Here is an 18810-nt window from a genome sequence, read left to right on the forward strand (position 1 = left end):
CAATGAATAACCCTTCTGGAAGAAATATTTAATATTTGGTTAAGACAGTAATGAACCAGTGGAAGTAATCAAATGCAATTCGCTTATTAAGTGTTGAAATAATGGTAAACTTGCTAAGCTGCATGAAAACTTATTTTGCCGAAAGAAGTGCAATGTAACCACAAATACTAATCCAAAGCAGAATTTACTAAACGCTTCCAAACCATTTTCAGACCATTGTTTACATAAAATTTCCACAGGTTATGGACTGTGACATCATTGAAAGAAACGGGAGGAATTTTTAGCAAAAGGTATAATAATTATTTAAATTTAATTTTTATTATTTTTGTTCAAGAAGATGCTGTTGGCAGGCAGTGATGGGAACTATTCTACCCTTAATTCACTGACGTATTCCAAACCATGAATAGGTTTCAGACAAAGAATAGAAAAGAAAGGACATATTGGCAACATCTAAATATCATACATACGCACACAAACACATGCGCACAATCTAGTGTTTCATAGCTGTTCAGAAAACAGAAATGTTCTTCTGGAAGTACAAATGACCATAGCCACAAACAACGGTAACACAGAGAAGACGAAATTGACCTGAACGCGTTTATGGGACGTCGAAAGCATGAGTTGCAGTCCCCTTGCGAATTAAGCAACGTTTAAGACTTCGCAGAGTTGTGAAGAACAGTGGTATATTTTGTGCAGCTCACGCTAACAATACAGCAAGAACAAAGCGTTAAATAATGCTTCACAGCTGACACATAGGAAAACTGGGCAGCCATCGCGGGTTTTTCTATATATATACCGCTGATAGTCCTTACAACCGCGGGCATTATATTGCTACACGCGTGTGGTATTTTATTATTTGAACGAGGCGCGTGGACGCCATCACTCGAAAAAAGAGGAGGAAGAACGAACTGGGCTCGGGGCGATTTGAATCTAACCAGTCAGCGCTTTTAATAGCTGTTGTAAATATAACCTGTATATAGTTGGTGGTCTTACTGACTCGTCCTTTGCGTAACATTTGTGTGGATGTGCGGAGATTGGTGGAGTTGCGTCGTTCGCGTAACAATATTATGAGGTTTGCAGGCTTAGGAAGAAATCAAGAGGGTTTCTTTCTATATGGCGAAATGTTTTTCGAAGCCATTCCACTGGTACATTCTAACACGTAGAGCGCAGGGCCGCATTGTGCATTTCTAAAAAAAAGCCAGTTCTCTCGTTTTGTTGGCTTCAATTGGATTTTGCTTTTGTCTGTGGAGAATACGTTGCGCTGACAATACAGCAGCTTTTCTTGTGTGTGTGCGCGCGACACGCCCCATTTTATACTCCCTATTTCTGACCAAGAAGTTTCTATTGACGTGACTTCGTCGAACTTATTTAGAGGACTGATATAATATCTGCCGTGTACTTGGATAAGCCGTATTTAAGTAAGCAAATAATTCTCCCGCTTCTGAGTAAAGATGCAGAAGGTGCCTAGAGAAATACGTTGTTTGTCTTAAAGCAGAATTTCACTAAGGGTTAATATACTTTTTACGAACTAAAGTGGAAAAAGTGATACCGTTAACACACCACCGATTCAATTACATTCATCGCATGAGGCAATCACAGGGTCCGGTTAAATTCTCGGCTATCAGCGCTCGTGCTATCAAGGAATAAGTTAAAGAGCAGACCGAGTGTATAAAATCTAGCCGAAAAGCGACTAACAGCCTAACACGGTGAATGAACCAAGTGATTCTAACACCCACACCAGCAAATGCTGTAAAGATAAAGCGGTAAAAGCTACAATAACAGCATAACACTCAAGTATGAGCCACCACGAGGTCGCCCCCTGGGTCCCCGTCAGCAACTTCAATTCGCAGTACTGTTGAATGGAACAAAGGAAAGCCCAAACTCCAAACGGGTTGGAAAGAGAGAGAAACCGGAGAGGCGCTAACTCGCAACTGAGTTTTATTCGGAACAGCTTACCCACATATACAGAACCAAGGCAGGTGCGCGGACCACACTGCACATAGAAGCCACACTTCCATCATCTCGCGAAGCATGAATTCTAGCAGTTCTTCTAAAAACGAATTTTTTTTCTTTGCTAATCAGCAAGACAGAATAGTCGTCGCTTACGCAGGTCTTCTCATTCTTTTTAATATGATAGGCTTCCGTTACCTCTCCCTCAATCATATTCCCGCTCTTGCCCAGAGAGAGAGAGTGAGAGAGAGAAACGAAAAGGAAAAGGTAGGGAGGTTAACCAAGGACGTGCCCGGTTGGCTACCCTACACTTGGGGAGAGGGAGAGGCGAAGAATACATAAGGAGGGAGAAGAAAAAATCATCCATTCGCGGAGTCAGTCGCAGAGAAAAGTCCACTGTCACAGGCACTCATATAGTCCAGTCGCCTTGAAGTGCAGAAGGGCTTTTGTGGAATTTCGCATGCAAGGATGCGAGAATTCACAGTATAGTATATATTAAATACAAAACGGGACCCGCAGTGGTTGCTTAGTTATGATGTTGGGCTGCTAAGCCCAAGGTCGCGGGATCGCCTTCCCGCCACGGCGGCCGTATTTCGCTGGAGGCTGAATGCGAAAACGCCCTTGTACTCAGATTTAGGTACGCGTTAAAGAATCCCATCTAGTCTAAATTTCCGGAGTACCGCACTACGCCGTGCCTCATAATCACATCGTGGTTTTGGCATGCAACACCCTAAATTTTTTTTAACACTATGCCTCGCCAATCATGTTCGGTTCACTTTGGCCAAGACATCTGGCGTTTTGCTTACAACAGGCAAAACTAGAGCAGCACAAGTTTAGGTGAAGCTTAACCCTAAGGCACTAACTAATCATACCCGCTAGATATGTTGCCTCGATTTGCTGGCGTGGATGGCACTAGGGCAAATTTAAATTCATCCTGCCTGCATCCACAAGCCTCTCCATCACCTCGCAGACTTCTCTGCCCTTCATGTCGTTTATTCGTGCTCTCTTGAAACACTAGTGTGCGTTTCGTGCAAAGTTCTCAATGTACGACTGTAGAGTAATAAGGAGCTCGATGAGCTCACGCGGCTACTATAGACTGCGGCTGCTGTCGCTGCTTGGGCGTCCTATACTTATTGCTGCTACAATCCAACCTACGCACCGCGAAAACGCGTGCACTGATCGCAGGTCGATGAAAAGACTAAGCCTGTCGCGACTAGAAGGAGCAAGTCGCTGACGGCAAATTACGTCGCCGCGGCTGTGAAACTGGCTGGAAACGACGCTATCGTGTGAACAGCGCAAGCGAGGAAGGCCGCAATTATGGATACTTTCAAGTCACTTCTCCCACGATGATTCTGCTACTACAGCCGCTTCACTGCGGGGCGTATACAGAGAGCCGGGTGTATGGACAAGTGGGTGTCCCTTATGTTACTTTTGTGGACTTTCTTTCGCGACAGCAACGCACCAGCGAGTAGTGGCTCGTCTGCAAATCGCGCATGTCACCGTTTTCAGTAAAAACAAATGTGGGGTTTCAGTTGCCAAATTCAGGACATAACTATGAGCCATGCTGTGTAGATATTCCGGATTGGTTTCGGCCACGTGGGATTCTTTAATGTGCACCCAATGCGCAGTAGATGCATACATGCATACATACGTACATGCATACATAAACAAAGTACACAGCACTGTTCTTTCACTTTCGCCCCCATCGAGATGCGGCTGCCGCAGCCAGTATTTGATCCCACGACGTCGTGCTTAGAAGCGCAACTCCAAAGCCACAACGCCACCACGGCGGCTGCCCCTTCAGTTACGTGCCGAAACGATGCCGTCATTCTTACGTTCTGTTCAGCGCTGGGCAGTGGTACAAGCCACTAGTTTGTCAATCGTATGAGAAACAAATGCTCTGCACTTTTCTTGCTACCCTTGTTCGGTGTGCTCATCATTTACAAGTGCCCTGATCTAGGCTTTCGCCTCTACTAATCTGAATCGCGCGTTCGGGCGAAAAGTACGAGACGTACAATAATTTGTAATTCTTCTGTTACAGCAGTGAGCGTATGCTTTCGTAGCACAAGAATCAGTTGATTGAAAGCAAGTTGCCTTTAAATGCCTAAATGTGGGTACACATCAGCCAATAGAAGTACTCATTTATGCACGAGTGCAATCATTACATACGCATCTATGTACGTAGTTCAAGATATGCAATGCATTCACGCAAAATCGTGTTTGAACGAATTTATGCATCCATGCCTTTTTGACGTATGAACTTACGTAACGTAGCAACGCCGACCAAATTGCTTCGCTGGGAAGTATGCAGTGGCGACAAGTGCATGCCACTGAGTACTTCATCAACTCCGAGGGCCTTTCCTCTTTCATGCATTTGTTTTTACAGTAAGCCATGTCGGCGAAGCAAACATCGAACTAGCACCGCAATTCTGTGCTCTCTAAGAACTATTTATATGAATAAGAAACCAAATGCTGCTTGCTCAAATTTACAGTACTTACACACTCTGGATTTAAAGGCCATGACATAACGTAGAGTGCGCCATGACACTTCGCCCTGCAGTCTGTCACGCGGGTCCAGAATTTAGCGTTTCTATATGCATGCTCGTTAGCTTATACCTGTAATAGTTTCTACATGCGCACGCCTACATACCTGGGCACGCTGTAGCTTGATATGCATATGCAAACTTCGCATCAAGACGCATTGTCCTGACCCGGCGTAACGGCTTAGCAGCTATGGCGCTACGCTGGAAAACACGTTGTTGCACGATCAAATCTCGGCCGCGGTGGCCGCGTGTGAATGGGAGTGAAATGCAGAAACGGGAGGGGGGGGGGTCATGTGGGGTTCATGGGATGCACGTTAAAGCACCCCAGGTAGTCAAAACAATCTAGAGTCAGCCTCTACCGCGTGCCTTATAATCAGGTCATGGTTCTCCGTGAAACAAAGAGAGCAAAATTAAATCTTTCGAAGATCTTGTCTATGCAAAAATGGCGAATGCAATATTGTAGCCTCGTAAACTTAATGAATTTGTTATTATTACTGTAAGGAAAAGGAACACACCGGACTTAACCAACCGACGCCTATATGCAATGGACTCAGACAAGACATCGCAACTTTTACTTGGTTATAACCGATGGGAAGAAACGTTACTGCGCCGCTTACGAGTAGGAGCTTCATTCACAAACGCTTACTCATTCCTAATTGGAATGGCGGACAGTCTCAATTGAAGAAACGACCAAACATCTGTGTGACTGCCCTACATAAGACGATGGGAGCAGTGCCCATCGTACAGCTTTGCAGCACTTAGACGACCACGCTTTCACAGAGCAGAAGATCTTGGGCCCGTGGCCTCGTGCGTCTGCTATGTGCAAGGCCAAAAAGGCACTGGTGCGCTTCTTGAAATGCACCAGCCTGTATGGCCGCCTGTGGCTGGCTCAGTGATGAATGTTTGTTCGTGTAACAGTGCTAACTGCGAACTTCTTTCTTCCTTCTCCCCTTTCAATCCCCTTTCGCTCTTCCCCAGTGCAAGGTAGCCTAGCCGGCTCAGCCTTGTTAAGCTCCCTGCCTTTCCCTTACCATTGCACTTTCTCTCCTTCTCTCTCTTGTCAAGACCCTCTTACGAATGCTCCATAGCTACCGCCTATCTTTCTTTTTTCGCTTTCTACATAAACAGGCACTATATTGAAGAAAACTAAATGAACTCGCGCGGATGAACCAAGAAAAAAGAAGTCAATTTGTAATCACGTGAAATAAGAAAGTGTTTCGAAAGGACTTTGCAGTGGGTGGCACCAACCGAAATATATGGCAGCCAATTATAACGGCGTCTGGAGTTACTATGGGAAAATTACAATATATTCTCAGAGGGGGGGGGGGGGGGGGGGGAAGGGCGAAATGGACGGGTAGGGTTTGCTTGCTACGGGCTTGATTGACTCCAGGGCAAATGGAGAAGATTTGAAGTGGCCGCCCGAGCATCGGGCACGACGCGTACCAATCAATCGAGGATTATAAGGCTCCTTCAAGAGATGATTACTGAAGCATTTTATTATTTTTCTTTAATTTTTTTACTGCCAGACTTTCATTACATTCAAAGCGATATAGTTATATCGCTGTCTAGGGAGGAGCACCACAACACGGGGATAGCTATCTAGCCCAAGGTATTGCGAACGTAAGTTAAACCACCGCTTCGTTTCGGCATTGGATAGTTTTTTTTTTTAGAATTGACGTGGCTTTCCCGTGAAAGCTTGATTGGTTTAAACGAAGCGCATAATCTTGGCGGGGCTATAGCTTAATACATTTATGATTGAGAACGCGTGCGGATGGAAGCTTATTTAGGCATGGCTGAGAACTTGTCCTAAAAACTGAATTTTAGTCGGACGCGGACTGCCATTTACATTTAAAAAAATGTGTCCTCTCTCTCTCTCTCTCTCTCTTTGCTGCTGCTGTACTGATAACGAATTAACATCAAACCAGGGTGAGCCCGAGTTATGGTACGTAATTAAAGCGTCATTTGGTTGTTTGCTACTGTCTGCTCGTACGTTGCAAACATTCCCAAACTCGTGACTGGGCATTTTAGTAGACGGCTCCATGCCCAAGCGCAGGGGAATGTATTGATTAGAGAGTACACGCGGAACAATAATTGAAGCAGAGCTGGGCAGGGCACGTGATGCACATAAGTAAAACGATGTGTGAGTGGACAAGAACACCACCGCAAGGGCATCTGATGATTATCTTGAGAAATTAGGAATGACTACACGGTGGCATCCAAAACTTCCTGGACTTGGTGTACAGAACGGTTGACTATCTTACATTGGTTTAGGCTAAGTATCCTTCGATTCGATGAAATAGCCGTGGTACTGAATACATCTTTCCCAGCGCGTTTGCCAGTCTTAAAAGACTTTCTTGAAGTCGTTTTCCGTGAGACTGTCTAGGACCTATTGCGCTTCTGGTTGAATGATGTCCACGGCGTCAAAGCGACGTCCTTTGGGCTTTAACTTCATTTTCGGAAACGAGGCAAAATCGCAGGAGGCAGATCGGGTGAGTAACGGAGGTTGGCGTACGAGTAGCATGGTGCTCTTTGCCAAGAAATCTGGGCGTCTCGAGGAAGCTGTGACTGGGCGCATTGTCTTGATGCAACTGCCAAATTCTGTTGCGCCAAAGTCAAGCTCGTTTCCGGAGGACTTCCTTTCGAAGGCGTCACACAACGTCAAAGCAGAAACACGAATTAACACTCTCGCCTTTCGGAACAAATTCCCTGGGGGCTACCCCTCATTAATTAAAGAAAATGATGAGCATGGTTTTGGTAGCACTCCTCAATTGTCTTGATCCATCTCATTGCAACGATTTGACGATCGGCCGTTGCCTGTGCAGGTGCTGCTTGAAGACCGTCCCCATCGTCCGTCGGCCCACAAAGCTGTGAAGGTACTTTTGTCTTTCTTGAGGGCAACTGGCCTATGTGAACGCCTCTGACTCACTGAGGCCCCCCGTGTGTATGTGCGCGCGCTCATCGCAGCTTTCTTCCCCCTCCCCTCCTTCTATGTCCTTTTTCTATTCCCTCTCTCCCGTCCCCCAGAGTTGAGTAGCCAACCAGTCGTATTTCTGGTTAACATCCCTGCCTTCTCTCTTTATTTCCTCCTCCTCCGCCTTTGTCTTGCTGCTTTTGGTATCGGTGAACTCGGGCTCTTCCATTGCGAAGATTGCTGCTTCGTTACGGGGCAGTACTGAATCTGTTGATTAAGGTTGCTTCTGTACGTGCAATGACACGAAGCTCCACGCGCACGTTAACACACCACTGCTTCTGGTCGGCCGTCAAGACCTGAGGAACGAACTTCGCGGCCACGCGGTGCCTTTGAAGGTATTCACTGAGAATTGCCTGGCACCTCGCGCAACCGAATTCGTACCATTTGACACACTTCATGACCCATTCGACAATGCTTTCGAATCGATCCGGCCGTTGTCTGTGCAGGTGCTGCTTGAAGACCGTCCCCATCGCTCGTCGGCCCACAAAGCTGTGAAGGCACTTTTATCTCTCTTGAGGCCGACTGGCCTATGTGAAAACCTCTGACTCACTCAGGCTCTCCGTATGCGTGTGCGCGCATGCTCACCGCAGCTTTCCTCCCCCTCACCTCCCTCCATGCCTCTCGAAGAAAAGAACGCAGAAGGGCGCTTTGCAATTTTGTAATCAACTCAGGAAATTATAATAGCTTGTGAGCTTTTGTATTTTGGCAACATTCTCCGGTGTTGTGCTGGTTAGTGGCTGTCCCGGACGCTCGCCGACTTCTACTGAGGTCCGGCCATCCCAACTGAGAAGGCCACTCAAAACACTGCGTGCCACAGCAGCATCGCCGTACGCCTGACGAAGCATTTCCAGAGTTTTCGTGGAGAATATACCAAACTTCACTCAACGTTTCACGCAAACCCGCTGCTCATGTGTTTCGCTCCTTTTTTTTTTTCAGAACGACGACGGTTCCTCACACTTAATCACTTTGGCACGCACTGCCAGCGACCGAACTTCCTATCACCTCGCCACCTGATACATTCACTCGTGTGATATGCCTGCGGCGGCATCTAAAGACAAAAGCGCGTACTTTTATTTCCCCACATAATGATACCAATTCGGCAGCTTTGGGATAACACCCCCAGAAAACTGGCACGAGTAGAATGTGCTTCGGATGAGGAACGAAAGGAACAGTTGGAGATCTCTCGGAGAAGGACTCTACCTGTGGCGCACTTAAATCAGCTGGTACTTATAACTCACAGCCAGGATAACGAAAATGCATGGAGATATGATAGCATTAACCATATGCCAAGCAAAAGACGCAGGACAAGGATATACGCAGACATCTCGGGGTATGTGTAGTAGACTGGCCTGGCTGAAACAACTGCTTTTCAACTTTCCTACACGGCTCAATCATTTCCCCAAGCATGGGTAGCAAGTGACGCAGATATCAGATATTCGAATCGTAGCAACACTAATAAACTAAATTGCTTTGTACAGTATTGTCAGAATTATTTTCGAAGAAAGGCCGCAGTCTCAGCATGAATGACAGTGTCTCCGCTACGAAAACCCACGCTTTCTTTCACTGCAAATACTTTCAAGCGTGCACACGGCTATAGGAGCCTTTAAAAACGAGAGATTATCTTAACAATAGCCGAAAACTTAGTTCTACATAAATGCAAGAGCTCACAAGCTATTATAATTTTCTGAGATGATTACCAAATTGAAATATGCCCTTCTGCATTCTTTCCTCAAAGATACAAGACAGAACACATTACTAGACTGCGCTGCTGTTACCACCGTTTTTTGAATTTTGTTGAAAGCCCCAATATTCTTATTCGCCTGCCCACGAAAGCGACAATACTAACGGCTATTACACTTTTGCCGTCACGTAATACTTTACCCCACTGACACTGCGTCTCGAACGCGGATCTGACATCACTGGATGATTCGGTAGCCTTATGTGTGCAAAAGAACGACTGCGGGCTTCGAACCAGAACTAGATTTTTTTCATGGATTCAGAGCAGTCAAAAGTTGCTTCACTGACACCGTACCCTGTGCGCCTTATGCAACGCTATACAAGAGGAAAGAACACACCGACTCACAAGCGACAACAGAATGAATGGCGTTTGACAACTTTTGCGAACCAATGGCGTTTCACGGGACGAAAGGCCGCCCCGGTGCTGCAAGCCACTGGGCCTAACATCCGACGACATGACTCACGTTACTCCAGCATTTCGCTTCCCGATGCGCGTCAGGCTATGGAAACCCGCCTGTGTTCGAGCTACGATTCGCACCGACGGTCACGCGACCCGGAAAACACAGCCTCAACTCTGTCTTGCGGAAAGGCGAGATCCATTTGTGGCGCACTATTGTATCACGCCGCGCCGGCACCAGTGGACCAGGGGCCCATCGCTTAGCACATATCGCTCGAAGAAACAGCTGAAAACTGCAAGATGATTTCACAATTTCATTCGCATCACGGAAAGACGTCAAGCGAACTTTCCATTGTCTGATAATTATTTTAATTTGATTTAAAGATACCTTACAGCCCCTACAGGCATTGTGTAAGGGGGGAGAGTACGCTCAAAGATTACAACAGATTAAATTATTGGGATACCTATGTGAATACATATACAAAGAATACAGGGTAAGAAATGCCCTAATATAAAGTAGTATAGTATTACAATATGTACAAGGAACAGTAAACTCAATGCTTTTGAACGCGACAGCTCATTCGAGAAGCACAAAATATCAGAGTAAAATATATATAGAATCACATTGCGAGCAGCATATAATTAGGCTATTACAAAACAGTATGCAACGCGCATTTGCGCAATAAAAACGGTAAAGGCAATCACAAAAACAATATGTAATACGTTTAAACAAATGTGTTGTTTGAAGAAGCCGAAAATTTCCTTGGTCACTCTCCGAAGCTATGGTGTCAGGAAGGTCGTTCCAAAGGGGAATGGCTCCAGGAAGAGCGGATCAGTTAAATTAATTTCTTTTACCATAGATTCGCATAAAACTGAACCGACTGTACAACCGTTGTGGCCTGTGATGAGGAGGGTCAAGATGCAGAGCTGATGGTGCTGTGTTACTGATGTATTTCTGAAATGATAGTAGGGCTATATCACGACGATTATGCAAGGTCTCTAGTGAGAGTTTTGAAGTCGAGAAAAACACAATCAGTGCGTAGATCGTTTTTTCCAGGTTAGTATGTAAATCAGTGAAATCGAATAATTGCGTCCGACATGAGAAATTCCTCGGAAATCCATGTTGCTTAGTAAGGAAACGTTTGTTGGTTTCCAGGTATTTTAATGTCATTATTTATTTATGTTAGCTGTATGTCAGAAAAATGGCGTAGCCTTGGTACTTTAACGTCAATATCTCCAAACAATCAAGTGTAAACTGAAAAGCATAGGTTGTTACAAACACTGAGGTACAGTAGCAGACAGTGCAGACAACTGACTCAATGTGGGTGAGGTTCCTTCTTTTTGTATCCGTCTACAACGGCCAACTTTCTCTACTCCAACGACACGCGAGCGAGACCATACACAGGATGTTTCAGCGAACACTTTCAAAAATATTTAAAGGTTGCCTGTCGCTGACAAAACAATTCTAGTTCACGAACTGGCCTACTCAAAGAGGCCGACATTAATTGCACAAAAAAAAATTGAAAGGAATAGTTGACTAACATAAATTCACTAAAGTTCTTACTTACGGTACGGCCCATATTGCATTTTACAAATTCTAGCCGCTGGGGTTCGCAAGGCATATGCACTTGGAACGAGATCCAAGATTACACCAGCGTTGAGATAATTCCCCGAACTTTGCGGAGAAGTGCATTGGCGTAACAGTTACTTTCGTGCTACAATGCATAAAACGACGTCTTGCCTCCCGCATATTTAACTTCATCACGCGAGCGTAGACCGCACATCATGTCTGCGCCTAAGGACAGGGATAACCTTCGAGACCGTCAGTATTCGTGCTGGAGCACGAAGCGATCTTCAGTGCTTCCTTCCGACGGCAACAGCGTCGCAGGCGATGCTCCCGTTGGAGAGTGCCTTGTGCGCCTGCACTCTAAAACAAAACTACGCCCTTGGACTGTATCTTGCCACACAACGATAAACGTGATCTTCTCCGCATTTCCTTTCTTTAACGCTGCGCGAGCGGTATTTCCCAGTAATGAACGGCATGCGCGTTATCACCATGACGAAGCATTCCCAACAGAAAAGTAGCGGGCGCGGCGTTTTCAAGAAACGCAAGCAAGGCAGATGACGATTATTGTTGTGTGGCAGATATACGCCCCAAAGGGTGTACCTTTGTCTAAGTGTGCGCGTACACGCTTAAACAAACGTACACCCTTCGGCCTGTATATTTCCCACGCAGCAATACGCTTTAATAAAAATTTAAGCGATTTGGGTGTAAACTTACAGCCTTTGGATTCCGCAAAATGTTTACATCCTTTAGGTCACACGACAATAATCGTCGTCTGCCTTGCTTGCGTTTCCTCTCTTGAAAACTCGGCGCTCGCTACTTTCCTGTAGATAATGCTGTGTCATGCTGACAACGCGCATTCCGTTCGTGACTTGGAAGTACCGGGCTCGCAGTGTTAAAGAAAGGAAAAGCGGACAAGACAGACAACGATTATTGTTGTGTGGCAAGATACGACCCAAAGCGTGTAATTTTGTTTAAGTGTGTACTACAGTAGCGTTCGCAGATTACCGCCGTTGTAAGGCGCTAACGCAACGTGTGGTTAACGACCACACGATATAACTAAACGTTCGGGAATCCGCAGATGAAATTTCGGTAGCCTTGATGTGGCTTTTGAATCATCGCTAAAACACGTCGCCGGTCACTAAATAGGTATGTGTGCATAGACAAAGCAGAAAAAATGCTAACTCATGAAACTAATAAGCTACAATGGCAGCACTGGTCCCAAAATAACCCTGCGGCGACATACGTGCAGTAGTGCATGACTCATCAATAATTTTCGCCAGCTGGACTTCTCTAACGTGAACCTCAATATAAGTAAATCGGAGTCTTAGCATTTAGCGCGTAAACAAATGCGGTGACCGCTACCAGCCAGCGAACCCGCCACCTTGTGAGCAGGAGCACACATGCATAGTTAATGAGACTTCGCGTTTGTTATTAAGAATGTCGTTTCCGGTTTTCTAAAAAAATTAGCTCGCTCGATAATCATTAAACTTGCATTTATTCTAAAGGTTAACAAGCTGCGGCACTCACCCAACTTGCTGCTGTTCTTCAGTCAATACTATTCATGGCTCTACCCGAGGAAAGGTGGTGGTAGAAGATGCAAAGGCTCAGAACGCACCTGCGCACAGCCGTTACAGTAAGCCGGAGCCGTGAACTACCAGCATGAGCGAAGAGCTGTAAACTGCTACGCCCATGCATTACGCAAGACCTACATAAGCAGTCTTCGCGAGCTGAAGCGAACATGCATGCTAATTAATTTACGAGACAAAGTGGCACAAAGAGTAGTGTCGCGGTGAAGCTGCCTACTCAAGTCCATTCGAGGTGAGAAAATAAATGTGCAGACACCGTCAGCTTTCACCAAACGGCATGATTCAGCAATATGGCGCCCAGGAAATCCTTCGGGACCGCATACCCGGCACGTTCATTTTCCGTTAGGAGGGGTGGTTGTCCCAAGTCTCCGGCCAACGGGCTCGACTTCACTGCGGCCTTCACAGACAGCTTAAAAGACCTTTTCCGAGCACCACGAGAGCGCGAGAGGAGCCTTATCAGAAGATCAGCACGTGTAGTATACGCGCGCAAATTACGCGGGGTGCACAGTGACTAATGGAAACAGCAGTGCACCACGTCCGCGGCCAACCCTCCAGGGGCGAAATGGACCCGCCAAGTGCGTCTAGGAGCCGGGACTCCCCGAGCTGTCGGCTGCCGCTGCAGCAAATTTTGATGGAGGCGACGACGTCGTCTGCAAGCTTTCGTCGTCAATGGTATCGGCGACTGGAAAAGTCTGGATTGAAACGCAATATTCCTTGTAATAAAAGGCGCACTGGATATTTGCGTGTCACACACATCCTAGTAAAAACAGAGGCTTCACTCTGCTTCAAAATGATCTACACAGCCGAGTAGCTGCTTAAGGTTTAAGATATTACAGGCTTGTACTATAGAGAAAGAAATTCAACAAGAGGTAACACTCGGCAAAAACTGCTAACGGGAAACACGACACGCCTAATGTCAATCCCGTCCGTTAACTGACGCAAGCATCGAAAAAAAAATGGGAAATAAAATTTGACAACGTTTCACTTGTTTTTTATTCTTTCCCGCTAAAACTAAGTTGTTTTGTGTAGAAATGAACTTATACTGCGCGACTTATTTTTCTTGCGTCACTTAGCAACAATCTAGCGCCACGCCAGACGCGCCTTATGCACGCGTCATGCAGCATTGCTAGATTGCGCTATTAATAGCCAAATTGGGCAACTTTTTCGGTGGGTTGGCGTCGAAAATTTCGAGTTGGCTACATGGCTATATTTGGGCTATTTTTGTCTTAAGGACTTCTGAGTCCTCAAGACCACGTGAACACTGACGAAATTCGGGAATGCCCCTTTATGCAAACCCAAATATTATTGCTTCTACCAAAATATGTAGGCGATATCGAAGGCTGTGTTCTTAGGCAACGTCTGCACTGGAAGAACGGTGTTAAGTAATGGCTACTATGCTTATGTGTCATTTCAGCGCTAAGCTCTCTTCTCTTTGGCTCAGCTGTGATGAGCAAAAAAAAAAAAAAAATCGTGTTTTACACATAAGTGCATGTGGTACTGTTAGGTCCATATTTTATTTTTGCACAAATTGAAGTGGTGGTTAAGAAAGAGTTCTGGCCAGTATATAGACGCAAATGTTGTGTTCTACTGACTTTCCATTGTGATGTATAGGGTTTGAATTTGTCAGACGAAGGGGTTTACTTTGTACTTAACTTCATCACAGCCGTGTACGACCCATAAAATTTATTTTGCGTGTTCGCAAGTGAAATTACATTTTTTTCTCAAATTGCTCTGAGAGTAAGGTACCCAACCCCCATCAGAAATTTTGCAACACACGAATTCACACCTACATTCACCGGCACTCACGTACACGTACTCACATGCGCAAATTTTGCCAGCGAATGCCAGTTTAAATACTCCGCCATTGAACTCTTTTCGATACTAGTACCACCTGGATTATGGGCAGCGCTGTAACCCAGGTGGAATTTAAAACTATAAATTTTAATTCACCTCTGCTGTTATGGGCCAGTGGGTCGTTCTGTTCCCACTCAAAAGCGAATTGCGCTCAAAGCTGTCGCTTCTTCGCACGAGGAAAATGCGAGAAGGTATGAAGTTTTTTTCATAGTCCAGTGGACCTCCAAGCAGCAGCATTTGCTAACTTAGCGTCGAACTACTTTCGAGTGAAACACACAATATCGAGAGAGAAAGAGACAGTGGCACATGTTTGTTTTATGAATCAGGCATAGGAAGGGCATCCCTATTCCAAAATGCCTTGAACTCGGGCCTCCTCTTGGGCACTCGATCGTGATTAGCCGAAGCTCATCCTAGATGTTGGAGCATGCAATATTCTGTCTGAACCCTATAGAAAAATGTCTTGGGTGAAGCCAGGCGGGAACTGAAGTTAGCTAAGAACTTGGCTCAGTAAATATGAACAACCTCAAAAGCAAATCGGAAAAGAAATCCTTCGGCTCTTGTAACGATAAGGGGTGTCCAAATACACGTCTGAGTGGCAACTCTCATCAGAATTTTTTTACGCAGATCTTGAGGCCATTGTTGTGCTCTCTGCGTGCGGCGGAAGTAATTTTGGAGGCGGAAATACGCGGTGAGGTTTGCACATCATCGACACCTTCTAAGACACCTGCAGACATAGCAAACATTTTCGCTGTTTTTTGCTACTTTGGGCTCACTAAATATTTGGGCCTAGCAATTTTTGCGCTACATTTCTACATTATTTGGCTATATTTTCTTGGGACCATCTGGCAACCCTGGTCATGCACCAGACAGGCCGCCGAAGCAATCGAGGCCGGCTGCGCATGTGAAGCTCGCCTGCTCGGCGACCATTTCCTCCGGACGTAGCCTGTTTTTGGGGCTCCCGGCGTATTCTTGCGTTCCTTGTGCACTTCGACCCGGCGCCACTTCACTAGTGGACTACGACAAGGTGAGAAATATTGTTTGACAGTCTGCGACGCATTTCAAGCAATTTAGGCTTTTGCCGCATGGAACCGAGGCTTGTGACGCAGCTAGCGAAAAACAGCCCCGTCGTCCTGACGTAGTTAAATTGACTTAATCACTCGTACTGGGAGATGTTTCCGACGCTTTCAATGAGACGCAACTATATTTTAACTCCTTTCAGTAGTTTTTGGGCACGCTCGCCACACCCTACTTTTTGACGCAGTGTCTTTTGACGACGAAGTGTCTTTTGATACAGCGCTGTTCTTTCTAGCTCCGCCTTATTTCTGTGAAAACCTAAGTTCATCCATTGGTCTTCGCTCCCTGCTCGGTCGTAATGGAAGTGGACGACCCCGCACGTCTGCCGGCGATGGCGGCGTCAGCGGCGGCCGCCTCCAGGAAGCGGATCGGTCAGCAGAGCGACACCGACAGCGAGGACACCCATGTCTACTCTCTCAGCAGTGAGGACACTTCCGATGACGACTTCCAGCTTGTGCAGAGCCGCAGAGCGAAGAGAAGGAACACCAGGACGTCCTCATCGTCAAGCACGCAAACAGTGAGACAGCCGCAGAGGCCGGACGCCAATACCATCATATTTGTGCCCCTGCTTCCCAACGTCAACATGAGGCTACTTAACAGGCAATCTGTGTCGATGTCACTGGAAGCCCTGGTGCCAAACGAAATATCGGACATTCGAATGAACACCCGAAAAAATCTTCTGGCGGTTGATGTCCAGCATGCGGCTGCTTTGACCACTCTACGCAGCGTAACGGACCTCGATGGCATTCAGGTGCGCTCTTACATCCCTCTGGGATCTGACGTAGTCACCGGTGTTATTTACGACGTAGACGTTGCTATCCTTAATAACGACTTGCCGATTCTTATCAAGCCAGCCAATGATGAGGTCATCGTTGATGTTAAGCGGCTAGGCAGTTCACGCTGCGTGAAAATAGCATTCAAGGGTAAATATATACCCTCGCATGTTAAGGTGGGACACTTCAGACATGCAGTGCGGCCTTTCATTGCGAAACCTCTTCAGTGCCGCAAATGCATGAAACTGGGACACGTGAGCAGCGTCTGCGAAAATCAGGCAGCATGCCCCCGCTGCGGAGAGCCCCACGCTGCAGATAAATGTGGCGCGACTGTAGTGAAGTGTTCCAACTGCGGAGGATCACATGAAGCTTCATCGAAGAAATGCCCACATATTAAGAAGGAAATGGCCATCTTGAAAGAGATGGCGAGAGATCATTCATCTCATCGCGAAGCCGCCGAAAAAATCAGGAAGCGACGTTCACGTCGCCGGCGCTCCTCAAGGAAGGCTCCTGAAGGAAGACGCATGCCACTTCCTACGACACCACCTCCTCCTCCACCGCCCAGGCCAGACAATGTGGACAGGACCGCGAACAGCAAGTCCACTGAGAAGACCGCATCTTCCGAATCTTGGCCGGCTCTACCGAAACGACAACATTCACCAACAGACACACAGCAAGCTTTCGCTGGACAACCCCCGACGTCTACTGTCGGCGATTTGTGCGACCACGACAGGCAGGTGGCTGATATGCTGCAATCGCTAATTAATACAATGCGCATTATACTGAACAAGCTGCAAACACCAGCAGCTCGAAGCGCTCTGCAAATACTGGATGCACTAAATCCAGTGCTTGCTAGCATCGTTTAAGCATCATGGCTCGATCAACAGTCCCCTTCCGCACTGAACTTAAAAGTGCGTCGATTTTTCAATGGAATGCCAGGGGTCTAAGGACCCGTATATCAGACTTTCGCCAATTCATTTTCACACATCGCTTCCCCATACTGGTCATTTGCGAACCAAATACATCAACTCCACTCAGACTGTCCGGTTATGAATCTTTCGTCTCGTCCACATGCGGTGCGAGCACGAAAGTGATCATCTACATCCGCACGGACTTAACATATGTCGCTAATGCGATAGAGCCTCATGACGACAACCAATATGTCTGCGTAAATGTCCAAAAGAAGAATGTGTCATTTACACTAATTGGAGCCTACATATCCCCAGCGGGTCACTTTGACGGTGAACGACTAAAGAAAATATTACTAATGAACAATGGCCCCTGGGTTATCACAGGTGATTTCAACGCGCATCACCAGCTATGGGGAAGCACTAAAATTGACTCCAAAGGCAAGAGCCTTGCCTCCTTTGCTGCCGACCATGATTTGTGCTGCGTGAATGACGGCAGCCCTACATTTCTGCGAGGCACGACCTACAGTAGCTGCTTGGATTTAACTTTGGTGTCACGGCGCTTTGCCTCGAGCGTCCAATGGTTTACAGACATAGAAACACATGGAAGCGACCATATTCCAACACACATAAAGATTAGAGGAGTTGAGCAACGCTCCTCTACTGCCTTGCGTACAGTTGATTGGTCAAAATTCCAGAAGGATATGGATGACACATGTCGGGAAGGCCTCTCACACACTATCGAAGAAGCAATCGCAGAAGCATTGAAAACATCCATCTGCTCGCTTCCAAGGTCAACAAGGCGAACAGACTTGGACATGGAACTGGAGAGGCTGCGTGCAGCACGCCGACAAGCGGAGAGGAGGTATCGGCGCACGAAGTCCGTCTTGGATCTGAGGGCTTCACGACGCATACAAAAGAAAGTCCAGCGTCGCATGGATAAATTGGAAGATAAGAGATGGAAAGCATTCTGTCAGTCGCTTGATCCCCGCAAATCGCTCTCGCACATATGGAGAACGGTTAGGGGTCTTCGCTCATCTCCGCATCAAAGGAAGCCCTTCGCTGCTCTGGCCCTCTACCAACTCCGCTCGGAACTTCAAGTGGCTGAAGAGTTCTGTGCACGGGTTGCTGGGTCCGTGGCCATCATTACTGACGTAGCATTGAATGACATCCCTGAGGCACGTGTACCAGAAATGAACGTGCTATTTTCACTCGAAGAGCTCGATGCTGCGTTGGCGACCTGCCGGCGTTCTTCGTCACCAGGACCTGATGGCATCACGTATGCTGCCCTATGCCACCTTGGACATGACGCACGTGATGAGCTGCTCAACTACTACAATGAATCTTGGCAGAACGGCGCCGTTCCTAAACAATGGAAATCGAGCCGCTTGATCCCCATTCTGAAACCTGGAAAGTCTCCGCTTGAGATCTCATCATATCGTCCGATAGC

This window comes from Dermacentor andersoni, unplaced genomic scaffold (assembly GCF_023375885.2).
Source record: "Dermacentor andersoni unplaced genomic scaffold, qqDerAnde1_hic_scaffold ctg00000041.1, whole genome shotgun sequence".
Taxonomy (NCBI): Eukaryota; Metazoa; Arthropoda; class Arachnida; order Ixodida; family Ixodidae; genus Dermacentor; species Dermacentor andersoni.